The 16,090-nt window shown below is 42.5% G+C and overlaps 1 protein-coding gene across 1 annotated transcript in view; it reads right to left on the reverse strand.

The window, feature by feature from the left end:
- The window catches only part of FAM110B (family with sequence similarity 110 member B), a 76,967-nt gene extending 62,190 nt beyond the window's left edge, over positions 1-14,777 (reverse strand). Inside the window, exon 1 of the mRNA XM_083517982.1 lies at positions 14,104-14,777. The gene's annotated coding sequence lies outside the window, so the exon portion shown is untranslated. The remainder of the gene's footprint in view (positions 1-14,103) is intronic.
- Positions 14,778-16,090: the final 1,313 nt, after the last annotated feature.

Here is a 16,090-nt window from a genome sequence, read left to right on the forward strand (position 1 = left end):
CAACCGAACGGGCCATATCCTAATATCTTAATAGCCAGTCTATATGGGTGAACATGTTCCTTCAGGTTCCAAACTGCTTAAGGCTTTGTAAGACAACAAAACCTTAAACTTGACGTGGTAGCAAACTGGCAGCAATTGCTGCTCTTTCAGCAATGGTGTTACATGACCATAGTAGGTTGCTCCAGCTAGCAGCATTACCACTGCATTTTGCACAGCTGCAGAAGCCTCATGGCGTAAAGGGTTGGTGCATATGGCTGTTAACAAGGTTAATGGTTCAAGCCCACCCAGGGATGGTTGTGGGCAGGATTCCTGCATTGTGGGGCATTGGACAAGATGACCCTCAGGTTCCCTTCCAACCATACAATTCTAGACCAATGTCAAGGGCAGCACCACAGAGAGCACACTGCAGTAGTCTAATCATGAGGTTACCTGTGCATGGATCACTGTTGCCAACCTATCCTTGTCCAGATACAAAAGTAGATAGCACACCAAATGAAGCTGTAAAAAATGTTCGTAGCCAGGCACTTGGGGCTCCAGTGTTAAAGGTGAGTTCCCCCAGGGCACACACCTGCTCCCTAATAGGGAGAGCCACCTCAGTCCAAAGCAGGGAGACTAACTCCCAGAACTGGGGAGCACTACTCACAGCCAGGGCCTCAGCTTTGTCAGCATTCAGCTTCAGCTTGCGGCCCTCATGCAGACCACCAATGTATCCAGGCACTGGGCTCAGAACTTGCACATCTGCACATTATTCAGTTGTGACAGAGCTGTGTGTCACTTGCATCTTGATGATATAGTACGCCAAATCCCCTAAGCACTGTTAAACTGCTTCAGAGACAGAATGGTACCCCGTGGCACCCCACAGTGGAACAGTCACAGTGCCAACATATAGTAATGTGCATGTGAAGTAGACCTTATTCTCACTTAAATCAAAAGGACTTGCTTCTGAGTAAAATATGTTTAGCCACTGAGTCATGCTAGCAAATATTTCTGCTGGAGGAACAGCAATGTAAATGCAGAAACAAAAGCTGAAAAAAATCCAAAGAAATCAATCATAAACACACACAGTCACACAACCTTTGGCTGTATGAAACTTAGAAGGCCGTAGAGGAGGAAAAGGTCAGAAGCAAGGGTCTCAGAACAATGGATATGAAACAGAGAAGCTAGGAAGCCACTGAAGATAATTTCTGTTGAACGGTGCCCTAAGTTATTAATAAGACAGCATCTCTTTGACCTAGATTTTTTCCCCTAGCTACAAGAAGGAAAGAGACTGCATTTTAAAAAGAAGCAGCAACATATTATACCACATACTGAATTATATTAGACAGATATGAACAAGTAAAACTAAAATAATATCTACAGTCTGCTGCTGGATTGCATATAATTGAAAGAGTGCTTGTACTTTGGGTCAAAATCCGGTTTATTTGGACTAGGGTTAAAGATTTATTTTCAAACTTATTTGATTTCTTCTTTCTCTTACTGTTGTTTAATTAAATGTTTACATGTAGGCATCCCCAGCACAGTAGTATATCTAGATTTAACTTCCAACAGAGATGCTTGTTGGATTTTTGTTTTATTTATAACAGCTTTGATATTAATATATATTATCTGTGCAACAGATTAAACATTGGGCTATCAAAAATAGTTTGCATTCTCATAATCTCATTTATTTTTATAATGATTTTTTTAAAAAAACCCAGAAACAAAGCTAACACAAAAATTCGGGGCTTTTTAAAAAAACCACCCCAAAGTAATAGAATCTAAATTGAAAAGGCCTTCTAACAGAGATGTTGAACCTGTGGCTCTCCCTCAAAAAACCTTAAATGATCATATAATAAATCTCCTATTGTGTTATTCTGAAACATATTTTGAAAGCCAAATTCATCAGCATCAGAGAAACAGATCTATACTGGAATGCACTTTTGAATTAACAGTGTATCCAAAGTTCCTAATTTCCTTTTTTAGTATACAAAACCATATACATTTGGCTGTATGATTAATCAACAACAATTTCCTCCTGAACTTATTATGTGGATTGGAACCTAAAGTGAGACGCTGTGCACACATAGTCAGCCAACCAGGTGGTGAAAGTGAGCTGCTTTTTGGGGGAGAAATGGGCATAGATTCTTCATATGTAAACTCCTTATTATCAAGTGAACTCTCACAGATTGCAACAAAACTATATTCAATAACTAAATTCAATAAATAAATAAATAAATAAATAAATAATAAGCATGTAAAATTGCAAGGCAATGTTGTGCTGCATGGACAACAGCTGGAGAGATTCTGAACAGCTGTTGCAACTGAGATTCTGTTGCAGCATCTGTACTCTCCATCATAACAATAATACTTGGGAGTATCAACCCAAACTACACTTCAGTGTGATAGAAATATGTATTAGGCACCATCAGTATGCATGGAATAACACTACAAGCCAGGAAGAACTGTCCAACAAAAAAGTTTTCTCCTAAAGCTTGCTGAGAACACTCCAATACATCAAGCTACTTCAAAATTGACCTGAAGGCAGCTTGTTCTCTAGATGCTGTAACCAATAATTTGTTGTTACTATGACCACACTACCTTAACCCCTTACCTCATGATACACCTCTGAAACACAACATGAAAACTCATGTTCTACCTAATGCAGACTCTGAGCTAGGAGTCCTTACTCCAGGGGACGTAGAACACACCAGGCAAGTGTAGGACCAAAACAAATCCCAAGCTTCAGTGGAAATTTGAGGTTGGGGAGGCAACAGGCTTTATTCTTTCACCTCTGCAGCTCTAAGTTTCAGAGAAAGCTTTGAGCATACTCAGCCCCTGGGGTGAGAAACATTGATGAACTCTGAGCATCACTATTTAGAATTATGGTTTTAAAAATACAACTCACAAGAGAGTGCAAACATTAATGTGACACACACACTGTATACTTAAGAGGAGAGCACACAATTAAAAGTATTTCACTAGTATCATAGAATTATAGAGTTGGAAAGGACCCTGGGGATCATCTAGTCCAACCTTCTGTCACGCAGCTGTACCATATGGGGATTGAACCTGAAACCTTGGTGTCATCAGCACCATGCTCTAGCCAACTGAGCTATCTAGGCACACAATCTAAGGCTCCAAAACTGAAAATCAGCTTCAGCCCTCCCAACTCTGTCTCTGTTCCCTTTGCCAGTTGAACAATACTAGAGCTGGACCAACGCATCTAGGACCTCCAAGTAAAGCAAAGGTGGGAAAGCTGTTTCTAAGCCCCCATACGCAAGTGGTGGGTGGGACCAAAGGAAAACGTGGCTGGAACAAGGGAAGAAACATTTACTGACAGTAGGCTAATTTCTACACACATCCACCTCTATTTTCCATCCAGATAAGAAAGAGTTGTTATTGGAGTTCTAGGACACATTCCAACCAGACAAGAGCACTCAACAAGGGTGGGAAGCAGAGTTGGTGAGTAGGTGTGGCCCGAGGAGAGTTCCAAGGCTAGACAGAAAGGCCCATTTGGCCTCTGGACCCAAGGTTCCCGACCCTAGCAGTGAAGATACAGTATCGTAACACAAGAACACGATATAGCAGTTTGGAGTGCTATCCTGTCATAGTTACTATAAGAGACTTTCATTAATGCTTCTCATCTCTGTTGTCCACTTTCCTCACTGACACTTCGCGAATACAAAATTTCATCAGCATTTGCCTTTTCCCACACTAGCTGCTCTTCCCGATTTCCCAGGAACTGACCAAAAACAGGCACAGAGCGGATGAACCTGGCTAAATCCCAAGCCTGAGAAAGAAAGAAAGAGCCTATTGGTAAGCACATCTGGAACGAGTTATGTCAATGCGGTTCCTTTTCCCCTTATGAGGATTACATTTTAATTGAACTGGTTTGATAACTTTAATGTTTAAAGCTGGAAAAGTGAGTCCATGGCAAAATATTCACCCAGTTGCTCAGCCATGAGAACCCAGGCTGCCACCCACCTCACTTCTTATGGAAACCCACTGGTAGAAAGTTTGTACCGGAGTTATCAGATTATTGGAAAAGAGAATGGGGTTAAATGAAAAGAGCAAACACAACACACAGCACCTTGAGCAGCAGCAAAACTACAGAAATATAGTTGATACTTTACTTTAGCATGTCCTCACATACTTGCGTTCTTATATCCCCCCCTTTTTCCTTTTTGCAATTACCATATTTTTCGCTCTATAACACGCACCCGACCATAACACGCACATAGTTTTTAGAGGAGGAAAATCCGTAGGCATGCCACCCGTAGGCATTCCCTCCATAACAAGCACAGACATTACCCCTTACTTTTTAGGAGGAAAAAAGTGAGTGTTATGGTGCAAAAAATATGGTACCTCCCATAGTTTAGGAAGCTGCCTTAGGCTAAGTGACATTACTGGTGTATTTAGCTCAGCATGTACATGGACTTGGAAGCAAGGACTACCTGGAGATTTTTAGATAATGGGACTCAACCTGGGACTTTCTGCTTTGCATGTGCTCTACCACTACAACTACAGCTTGCTTGTGCGGGGCCCTGGGGTGCAGAGAACAGTAATGTTCAGAGACTGTCACTTATGATTTAGGCAGGTATATATGATATATTGATGCATTGTAAGATGTTTCTAAGGTTCATTTGACAGAGCAAGCTCTTTTCCCACAAAAGCATGTTAAAATTAATAGATATTAACCAGCAAGTCTTTCTCTGCACAGTTAGCAAATTTTGCTATTCCAGTCACTAGGATAAGTATTGTAAAAGAATTACTGTAGTTCATGGATAATTTGCAATAGATTGCATGTCAAAGGGATTCTGTGGGAAGGCTCCATGAACCCTGAGGGTGTGGCAGGTAAGGCAGTTACCCAACTCATTGTCCTTGGGAATCCATAGATCTCCCAAACTAAAGTAGTTTTTACTCTAAAGAAGTCACATATTAGCTTCATAATGACATAAAACTGAAACCATCCTAATCAGAGCTACCAAAGGACTAGTAAGAGTACACTAAATTCCAAGAGATAAAAAACAAACAAACCCAGATGCATTTCCATAGCAGAAAAATATTTAGCTAGCACAGCGATTCTATGCAACTTACTCAAAAGTAAACCCACTAGTTTATTTAGTTATTAAGTTTATACCCTGTCCTTCCTCCCAAAGTAGCCCAAGGAAGCAAACAAACAATAAAACAATGAAAATATCTTAAAAACTAGTTCAATTATATAACTCACAATGTGTTTGTAGGACTGCAGCCTTAAACACCAGTCCCATATATTAAGGATTTGGATTCATTGGTTTCTCAATGAAAAATAAAAGAAGTCAGAATTAGACAATTTTTTTTTTTTGAGGGGGGTGAGAAGAGAGTAAGGAACATTCATTGGCTCCAGAGAAATAAATATCCTATCTGAACTTGTAAATTATCATATATTAGTGATAGGAAATCCTTTATGATTCATCAAACAAGTCTCTTTCCTGAAAACACATGCCAAAAACACGGACATCAAAGGGATGAAGGAACCACACTAAATTCATGGCACATTTTTTTTATCACTACAAATATACATACATGGACATTCTTCTCAGTATACTAAGAACTCAGTGCCCAGTGATATTTAACAAGCAGCTGCAAACACATCTGTACACAATGTTCCTCCTCACATGACTGCCCCTCCCCATATTGGCAGCAGCTTGTTATCAGTTCAAGCAGTGAGTATCATGGTAGGAGGTGGCCATTAAAAAAAAAATAATCAGCAGGATTTCTTGCAAGTGGAAGAAGGCGCAGGGTTGCAACCCAATGGCATGCCCACGTTTAAAATTTGCTCAATATACTGTACTTTTCTGTGTATAAGACAAAGGTTTTTTACACTAAAATAAAGTTAAAAATGGGGGGGGGCTCTTATACATGGGTAGTGCAAAGGGGGGACGGGTGATTGGTGAATGGAGTCTGCTGCAAGGGCTGCTTTGGATTGGCTTTGGCAATTTGGTGGGTGTCACGATTGTTAGCATTCGTCAGTTGGGCGAGTGATTTTTGGCAATCTTTCCCCATTTTCTTTAATTTTAGTCCCCCAAAACAGGGAGCGTCTTATACATGGGGGCATATTATACACTGAAAAGTACAAAATAAAAAATTCCTTCCAGTAGCACCTTAAAGACCAACTAAGTTAGTTCTTGGTATGAGCTTTCGTGTGCATGCACACTTCTTCAGATACACTGAAATAGAAGTTGCCAGATCCTTCTATATAGTGAGAAGGTGGGGAGGGGTGTTACTCAGAAGGATGGTGGGAATGGGAGATAGGCAGATAGCTGGGAGAGCCTGTTGACGACTCTTAACGACTGTAATAGGTCTTACAGGAAAAGGCAAGGGGTGGGAAGGTGAGAAATGGTTTAGTTATGTATAGTGAGATAAGAATCCAATGTCTTTGTTAAGCCCAGGTCTTTTCATGGTTTTAAGTTTGGTAATGAGTTGTAATTCAGCAGCTTCTCTTTCCAGTCTATTTCTGAAATTCCTTTGTAGTAAAACAGCTACTTTGAGATCTTGTATAGAATGCCCTGGGAGATTGAAGTGTTCTCCTACTGGTTTCTCTGTTCTGTGATTCTTGATGTCAGATTTATGTCCGTTTATTCTTTGGCGTAAGGTTTGGCCTGTTTGTCCAATATAGAGAGCTGAAGGACACTGTTGGCATTTGATGGCATACACAATGTTAGACGATGAGCAATTAAATAGTCCCGAGATGGTATGTGTGATGTTGTTGGGGCCAGTAATGGTGTTGTCCGGGTGTATGTGGCAGCAAAGTTGGCATCTGGGTTTATTGCAGGCTCTGGTGCCAGTGTCTGTGTTAAGTCTGGTTGTAGTATTATTGTGGGTTAGGAGTTGTTTAAGATTGGGTGGCTGTCTGTAGGCAATGAAAGGTCTTCCTCCCAGAGCTTGAGAAAGAGAACTGTCATTGTCCAGGAGAGGTTGTAGATCTCTGATGATGCGTTGTACTGTTTGAACTTGGGAGCTGTATGTGATGACTAGAGGTGTTCTGTTATTTTCTTTTTTGGGTCTGTCTTGCAGCAAGTTCTCTCTGGGTATCAGTCTGGCTCTGTTGATCTGTTGTCTAACTTCATCTGCTGGGTATTTTAGTTCTGAGAAGGTTTGCTGTAGATCTCTTAGGTGAGAGTCTCTGTCTGTAGAATTGGAACAGAAGCCGCATTCATGGAACTTGAGAGTGGGGTGTATTTTATTTTACTAACAGTGAGACTACAGAGTTAGCAAATGCTGTGTCACCAGTTCTTAATTTTGTCACTTTTGACCTAAACGGAACAGTCTCTTCCTGAAAGGAAGGATTGCTCTTGGAGTTACACAATTTCATAGATTCATAAAAACAAAGACAGTTTTGTTGCAGAAGTATAGGTTGAGTTTTGCTGTGGGCAGGAAGAGAAAGAAATGGTATCTACTTGTCTTATAATTAAATTAAATAAAAAGGAGGCAACAATAGATTTGCAGTCTTATGACTATAAACAGCCATGAATAGACATTAAAAGACTACCTTAAATCAGTATTACTTTGAGGCTTTTGCAAATGCTTAATTTTGCTGCAATACAAATCTTTAATATCTCACACAGTTGATTTGATAGTAAGCAAACAAGAGGTAAGACTGTTTAGGATCAAAATGTCATGTGGCATCAAGAGTAAACACAAACCGAAGAAAGGAAAGTGTGTGTATACGGATGAATGTATGCAATTGGTGTCACCTAGAATACCAATGGCAATATAATATGAATATTGATAAGTGCGGGGCATTCTTTGTAACTACACAGATTTCTCAACATTCACTATAGTTCTGGGGATCATGCCTAAAGCCAAAATTGCATATGGTCATGGGTTCAATAGCAGGTGGGATTGCCAAAGTCTCCCCCCCCCCAGACACTGACCCCTTTCCACCCCTTATTTCTTTGTTTTTTGCCAAGCACATAAAGCGGAATGTGCACAAGTTAAATGTGCATACGTTGTGTGCTTATTATATTTCCTTCTAACTGAATATACATTATTTCCGTTGACAGAACAGACCACAAAGCTGCATAGATGTCCACATGGAAAATCCTTTCTACGTAATGGGCTGTAGCCAAAAGAAATCAGGCATGCTTTAGTTGGCTCCTGCAGAGCAGTGGTTCCCAAACTTCCTTTCGCCATGAACCACTTGAAAAGTGCTAAGGTTCCTGGCAGAACCTTGTTTTCTGCCTGTTGTAGCAACTGTAATGCACTTTGCTAGATGCTGTATGATCTTTAATTGTATTTTTATTGATTCTTATTTTCTTATACAGTGGTACCTCGGTTTACGAACTTAATCTGTTCCGGAAGTCCATTCTTAAACTGAAACTGTTCTTAAACCGAGACGTGCGTTCCCTAATGAGGCCTCCTGCCGTCGGTGCCCTTGCACTGTTCAGTTTCTGTTTTAGACTGAGGTAAAATACACAAACCAGGATACTATTTCCAGTTTTGCGGCGTTCTTAAACAGGGCTGTTGTTAAACTGAGGTACCACTGTAATGCATTTTTTAACAGAATTTGAATGCCATCAAATTTTATGGAATTCAAATTGTAACTGTTCTTCACAGATATGCTGTGGACCACCTGAATGAAGCTCGTGGACAACTACAGTGGCACCTCGGGTTACAGATGCTTCAGGTTACAGACTCCACTAACCCAGAAATAATACCTTGGGTTAAGCACTTTGCTTCAGGATGAGAACAGAAATTGTGTGGCAGCCACAGCAGGAGGCCCCATTAGCTAAAGTGGTACCTCAGGTTAAAAACAGTTTCAGGTTAAGAACAGACCTCCAGAACGAATTAAGTTCTTAACCAGGGGTACCACTGTAGTTGCCTGTGGAACACAGTTTGGGAGTTGCTACTCTAGAGAGTAAAACTAGCCTAGAAAACAACAAGAAGAGATCTGTGTAACAAAGAAACCAACAGAAACTAATGCAAAAATGTTTAGCCTGAATTTGCCCGTCAAGCTGAGTTGCAAATAGGGGTTTTGAAGGTTAGATTCAAAGCAATAACCATGGTCATTAATTTTCACATCAAGTATTTCCATAGAGTCCTAATCTCATGTTCCACTCATCTATGCAAAGCTTACTTCTGAATCTGCATGGAAGTACAAAAGCCAGCATTCAGATATGAGAGTGAAAATAGACCTTGTTCCACGAAAGTCATCCTAAAGGTTTTACATGATTTTTTGAAGTTTGCGGATTCAAGACTAAAGAAAATCCTTTGCTGCCATGATCTTGGAGTACTGACACTGCATGGCAAACACCTCAGCACAGACTTTCTTAATCTGGGATCTTGAATACATCACAATGCTCTAAAAACATAAATGGATATATATATGACTGCAACTTGTTGTCTTGCAATCTATACATTTATTTTACTGCACTTTTCTCCTGCCTTTTTGTCAAAGAAGCTTAAGCGGGGTGGCTTCTCAATGTCCCATTACCACATAAGAAACATTGTGTTTCTTATGTGGATACAGTTTTCTCTGTGGTGGCAGCCCAACTATGGAATGCTCTTCAAGCATCAACAGTTCACTTTTCCGTGTCAGCTGAAATACATCTCTCTTTCAATAGGCTTTTACAGATATTTGATTCCATTTGACCAGCTACAAAATAATGGGTTACCTGTCTGCTCTGGTAATAATACAGTTTGTACTTGAAATGAAATTTTAATGGATGTATCTTATAATCAACCACTATGATTTATCAATTACTTCTCCACCTCAACATAGGGCAAATTATTATCATGCTTCTGAGAACATAACATTATCAAACGAAATACAAGATTTCAGGCAACTCATTGGTAAAGGAATATTGCTCAATTGACCAGTCAAATATTATCAAAGAGTAGACAAGTATTTAAATAATCAACTTAATAGAAGTGTGCATGAGACACTGACATCACCTAAAAAACAGAACCAAGTCCATGAAATAAAATAGTTAACTATTTTAAGGGAAATTACCAATAACATTCTGTAAATACAAAGGTACATAATACTGAAGAGAATAAAGAGTTCTTAGTTTTCATCATGGATCCCCAGGAAGAGCCCAAAGAGTTATTTTAAAAAATGAAGTTAAACAAATAATATACAGAGTGCATATGAAACACACATGTTGAATGCACAGCAAAAGCCAGATTTTAAATGTGGTGAAGGTTACACTAAGCAGACATCAGGCCAACACAAGCATTTTTGCTTCATATTATCCAACTCAGATGCTTCAGTATCATCACCTTTCTCATCAGTATCCCCCACCCTCCTCTTGATTACTCCTGCTCACTGACACAAGTCTTAATCAGGCATTCTTCACAACTTAAAACTGAGATATGCCAATAGCAGTCTTACGACAATGGAAGGCTTGAAACTGATTTCTGGCTCTTGGAAAGTTGATTCTGCAAGCTGACCAATTCCATTCCACACTAGCAGCAACACAATAATTTCTGCCACTATGGCTGATCCATAAGGAAGTCTCCACCCTTTCCACTATCATGAAGGAGCAAGCTGCCATGATTGATCTGCTGGAATTTCATGTCACAGTGTTGTAGCAACCAAGAGATTCCCCCGCCCCCATTTCATTCTTTGCTACCTCCATCACAACTGTCTGATCATTTTACAAATGGTTAAGACTTAGGACCCTGGCATTCCTGAAGCTGACGGTGGCAGGGTGCAGCAAGGAGCTCTCGTTCTTGCATTTCCTATCAGGAGACATCATAATTCAAATAAAAAAAGTACATCGCCATTTCCATAAAAAGGATACATGACATATATTTGACTACTGTGAAACCAGTGCTCAGTTGACTGACATCCTACCAGTAACAAAACAACCTCTAAAGAGCTAGAGAATATATAAGGAAGTATAGTCTCTATGTACCTTTTTAGCATTTTGGCCCCACTAGGTTCGCCTCTCTGAAAAGAAAGAGCATCGCTTTGAAATCTGACCAGTTACCAACCTTTTATTTAAAAAGTTAGCCTCATAGGAGCCTAATTTCATGTAGTGTTGTGACAGATGTGTACCAGATTTGGAACAGGACAGAAGTCTGGGTTAGAGGAAGGAACCTTGTGTTTATTCATTCATCATAAAAGAATTAAAGCACATTGGACAACCCCAAAATCAAGTCATAAATATGTAATCTTTCTAGGCCAGTGTTGTTGTAGTTTTAAATTTTATTAACAGCTTTTCAATGGTCCTGTAAGGAGCAGCTTACTCAGGACCATTTAAGTGAAGCAAAATTGCTCAACGAATTAAATAAAAATAGTATTTCAGACATACAACAGGCCCAAGACAAATTCTTGATGTAAGGAAGAACTAACCTGGATTTATATTTGCACTGGCTCAATAGTTTTTCCACTGAGTTTGCTGCTCATAACATATCCTGAAGTCAAATGCTTATTAATGCAATTTTTCTTGATACCAGTGAGATTTTTTTAAAAATGCAAAACATTTTTGCTTCCATGTTCACAAAGCTACTAAAAGGTCCATTCAAATGTTGCAGCCCACATGTGGATAGCAGCGAAAAATGGTTTTGCAGAGGGCAAGAGATGCTCTACAAACAAGGCAGCACGTCGAATGGGCATGGAGAGTCTCTTACACCAGTGGTTTTAGAACTCTCTGCCTTCAGGAAACCTCTTCTGCATCAACTTATCTGCTGGGAATACATACAACTACATACTTGCTACAGAACATTAGCACATGACCAAAAAGTCCCTGTATACTTGCAAGGCTGGGGAACCTGTGACCCTCCAAATACTGCTAACCTAAAACTCCCATCAATTCCAGTCAGTTATGACCAATGGTCAGGAATAATAGGAGTTGTAGTTCAGCAATACTTGGACAGACACAGGTCCACATCTCTGTTGTAGGAGATCATGCGCTGTAATCATCAGGCACTGGCCACAAATCTTGAGTTCCACTGTTATCTTATGTGAACCCATAAACGTGCCTTAAATGCACCCAACATCTTCTGGCAAAACTGTTCAGGAAAAAAAAGATCAATAATGGAGGACTAAATGTAATGAACTTTGTCTAGCATTACAGGTCTTCTCGCTAAAGAATGCACTGATAAGTTCTCCAAAAACACCAGGATTCCCTAGAAGGGTTTTTAAGCCTACTATATAGAATGCCTCCACAAGCAAGAATTTTACATACCCTCTTCATGAGGCCCATTCATATCTAAGTAGTTCTAGTATATAACCTGTTGCCTAACTGATTGAATATTTCAACAGCCCTATGCAGTAGGCCATTAGTGTATTCTTATCCTCACACTACAAATGGGCTCAGTTAGCTCAGGTGGTTAGAGAATGGTGTTGATAATGCCAAGGTCATGAGTTTGAGCCCCATACGGGCCACCTGCCTATGAACTAGGTGACCCTCAGAGTCCTTTCCAACTGTACAATTATATGATTCTAAATTAGATGAGATTTTAAGTAGAAACTTCCCACATCACAACTTATACTCCTAACCACTATATTGAATCTATGGATGAGACTGAGATCATCATGCTGCCATTACAAGGACCTGCACTAAGATGAAACGACAAAGAAGTTTGGTAGGCATGTATCATGGATGTTTTAGGTAAGGAAAGCCTGTGTGAAAAGTCCTCCTCTGGATCCGTGCCATTACTAGAAGTCTAGGATACTGCCTTAACACAATTTAGTTATTGCAACTGTAACTCCAGTTCCCACCTAACAGGTGCACCTCAAATGTGAAAACACAGTTGTCCTCCAATAATGCAACCCTATGGATGTTTACTTGGAAGCAAGTCCCACTGTGCTCAGTTCCAAGTAAATGTTCCTAGGACTGCAACCAAAAACACTGCTGAACTATTATAAAGAGAGAGAGAAAGAGAGAGAGAGAGAGAGAATGACATTAAAGCTGAAACCCGAAAAATACTTACTAAGGAGTAAACTCCAATGAGTATGGCTTCTGAGTAAACATGTACAGGACCATTGGCGTAGCGTGGGGAGTGCAGGGGGGGCCGGCCGGACGCAACACCTGGGAGTTAGGGTTAGGGGGCGCAAATCCACGGGTTAGGGGGTGCAAATCCATGGGTTAGGGGGCACAAATTACTTGCCTTGCCCCGGGTGCTGACAACCCACGCTACGCCACTGTACAGGACTGCCACGCACAATGCCAAAAGCGAACTATTCACAACCTACATATTCCCAGGAGCCATACAGCCTATTCCTGTGCATGCTTACTCAAAAATAATCTCACCTAAAGTGAAGAGAGACTGATCATCACAAGTGTGGTGCTGGTGCTCTCAAGCAAACTAGCAATTATTTGGGGCGGGGGCGGGGGCGGGGAGGATGTTCGTTCAAAGCAGCTCCCCCCAACTTTGGCTGTCTTCAGTCCAAGTTCAGGCATCCCCGAGTAAGTATGCACGTGATCCCAGCCTCGGGATGCAACGGTGATACTAGCAAGACTTTGGAACCAGACCTGCTGCACCTGGATCTCAGCAACCAACAGCTCTTCCGCTTCCCAGGCAGAGCCAACAGAATCCTCTTGGCAGCTCTGGGTATCCAACCTTTTGCTGTTCTCCTGGAATTACTTCCATCTCTGGAGATCTGCAAGGAAACAAGCCACCCTCCCTCTACGCACACTCAGATAACCCACCCTCCTCTCTGCAGTACAAACCCCGTTTACACGAGCAACCTCCCCCCAAAACCTGCCCCCACTTCCTGCTTCTAACCCAAATATCTCCGAGAGACTGGAAGAACCGACCAAACAATGCCCTTTTGGAGAGGGGGTGGGGAGGGCTCAGTCCAGGTGGCTGGCGCATGCACAAAGCAAGCGACCCCCCCCCCCCCACTTTCCCAAAGGACTCAGCTGCTGCTATTTCAACGGGCAGCAGCATTGCTTGCTGGCTTTGCTTATGGCCATTGCAACAAAACAAGGCACAGGCACTCCAGTCAGAGCAGCCGAGATGTGAGGGGGTTGGGGAGGGCAGACGAGACGGAGCTGTAGCTGCGCCAGACAACGAGCGCGACAGACAGCCAGCCACCCTTCTCCACACACCCCTCCGGGATTCTTCCGCCGCCACCGGTCCCGAGGCGCCCGGCTTCCCTCTCTCCGTTTCTCTCAGAAGCACCCTTACCTGCCGCGCCTCTCCTCAGAGATACCAAGCCCCGGGCCAGGCGACGCCAGCTCCCGCGGAAAGGGGAGACGAGGCGGCGAACCGCTGAGGGGGCGCGGGAGCAGCGCAGCCCGCTAAGCCGTCCCGCCGGCGCGCGCGGGGCTCCCTCCACGCGCTGAATGAAACTCTCCCACGACCGAGCTGCTGCTGCTGCCACAGCTAGAGCCGCTGGCTGCGGCGGCGGCGCCGAGCTCCGTCCTTCCCACTGCCTCGCCAACGCGGAGGGGGAGTCGAGGGAAAGAAGCTGCCTTGCTCCGAGGCTGCCTTTTCTCCATGGGCGGCCTCGCAGGGTCTAGCCAAAAAGCAGCCAGAAGCCCCGGTTCGAGCTCCGGCCTTGAGCTCTCGGGAGAGCGCGGCTGGGCCAAGGGGCTGGCATGCTCCTTTCCCCGCTGCCTCTCGGGGCCCCCTCGACTTCGGGATGGTTTGGTCCAGGCTGAAATGGGGAAGGGGGCGGGGCGGGGGATGCTGCTGCCCGCACACAATAGGCTTGAATCGGCCCCCTCCGTGTAACGGAGCAGACGCTGCCGAGAAAGCGGCGCTCTCGCCATCCCCTCCCTTTTCTTTCTTTTTAAAGGCAATGCTCTGGGTTTGGACCAAGACGTGTGAGGGGAGGAAGAGAGAGAAGGCAGCCAGCCAATGCAGGCGTCCAAATAAATGAATAGTAAGCCAGGGAAAGCCCCCCCCTTTCCCTTTAAACCAGTCATAATTTGGATTGCGAGAACTGTGACGATCTATTCTTCCGCATTCGGCTTTGTTGTTTTAGCAGCATGTGCGAAGCTGCGCAAAGTGATTTGCGCGCAAGCCCTCGCCCTCCCCTAAGAACTATCAGGCTAAAAGCCTCTGCGCTTTTCCTCCGAAGTAACATCGGTTCAGCTGAAGTTTACTCTCAGGTTAAAAAAAAAAAGAGTATAGGATTAAAGCTTGAGAAAGAGGGTGTGTTCTCACACTGGTTTTGTGTGGCCTGAACCAGTTCTTGGTTTGGCCTGGTGTTGCTTTAACCTCTCTCCCCCCCCCCCCCAGGCTATGATGCCAATTTGAAACTCATTGCAGTACTGTATACAGTCAGTTTAAAGCTGGCCCTAGGAAACGGAATTCTTCACACTCTCTATGGATGGTTGGTATCCGTGATTTGTAAATAATGAGCCAATGGCCAAGGCATATGTCATTGGGGTCAGATATACTTACAGTGTACATAGACTGCAGTCTATGTCTACTTGGAAGCAGACACTATTGAATTTAATAGGACTTACTCCCTGGTAAATGGAAGTAGGATTGCAACCTAAGTCCCATTAAAATTACAGTGGTACCTCGGGTTACAGACACTTCAGGTTACAGACTCTGCTAATTCAGAAACAGTACCTCGGGTTAAGAACTTTGCTTCAGGATGAGAACAGAAATTGTGCTCTGGCGGCGCAGCGGCAGCGAGATGCCCCATTAGCTAAAGTGGTGCTTCAGGTTAAGAACAGTTTCAGGTTAAGAACAGACCTCCAGAACGAATTGAAGTTCTTAACCCGAGGTACCACTGTATATACTGACTTGTTACTACCATGCTTCATTTGGGTTCTGCCCCCCTCCTTATAAAAAAAATGTATGAAAAGGCCCTGCCAATGCAATTCCAGTAAAAATGCAATCTCTTAGCCTGCTATTTCAGGATGGAAGACCATGGTTGAAGATGTCGTTTATGACAGTCCTGTAGTGTAGTCAGTATTTCAAGTCATTGGTGGGGCTTTGGATGGAAGGGGATACAAAGCAGCCTATCAGGCTGCAGCAAAGGTCAATCTACCTAAATTGTCTTTGATTTTCCACTATGTTGTATAGAATATTAATGTGTTACATTATTCCCATCCTTTCTATGTATAGCACATAGTTCTCTCTCTATATATGTATATTTTTAAAATGTGAATTGCTGGGAGACCCTTTGGGTGACAAGTGACAATTAGGTTTGATA

The sequence above is a fragment of the Podarcis liolepis genome (assembly GCF_965112155.1).
Source record: "Podarcis liolepis genome assembly, chromosome: 8".
NCBI lineage: Eukaryota > Metazoa > Chordata > Lepidosauria > Squamata > Lacertidae > Podarcis > Podarcis liolepis.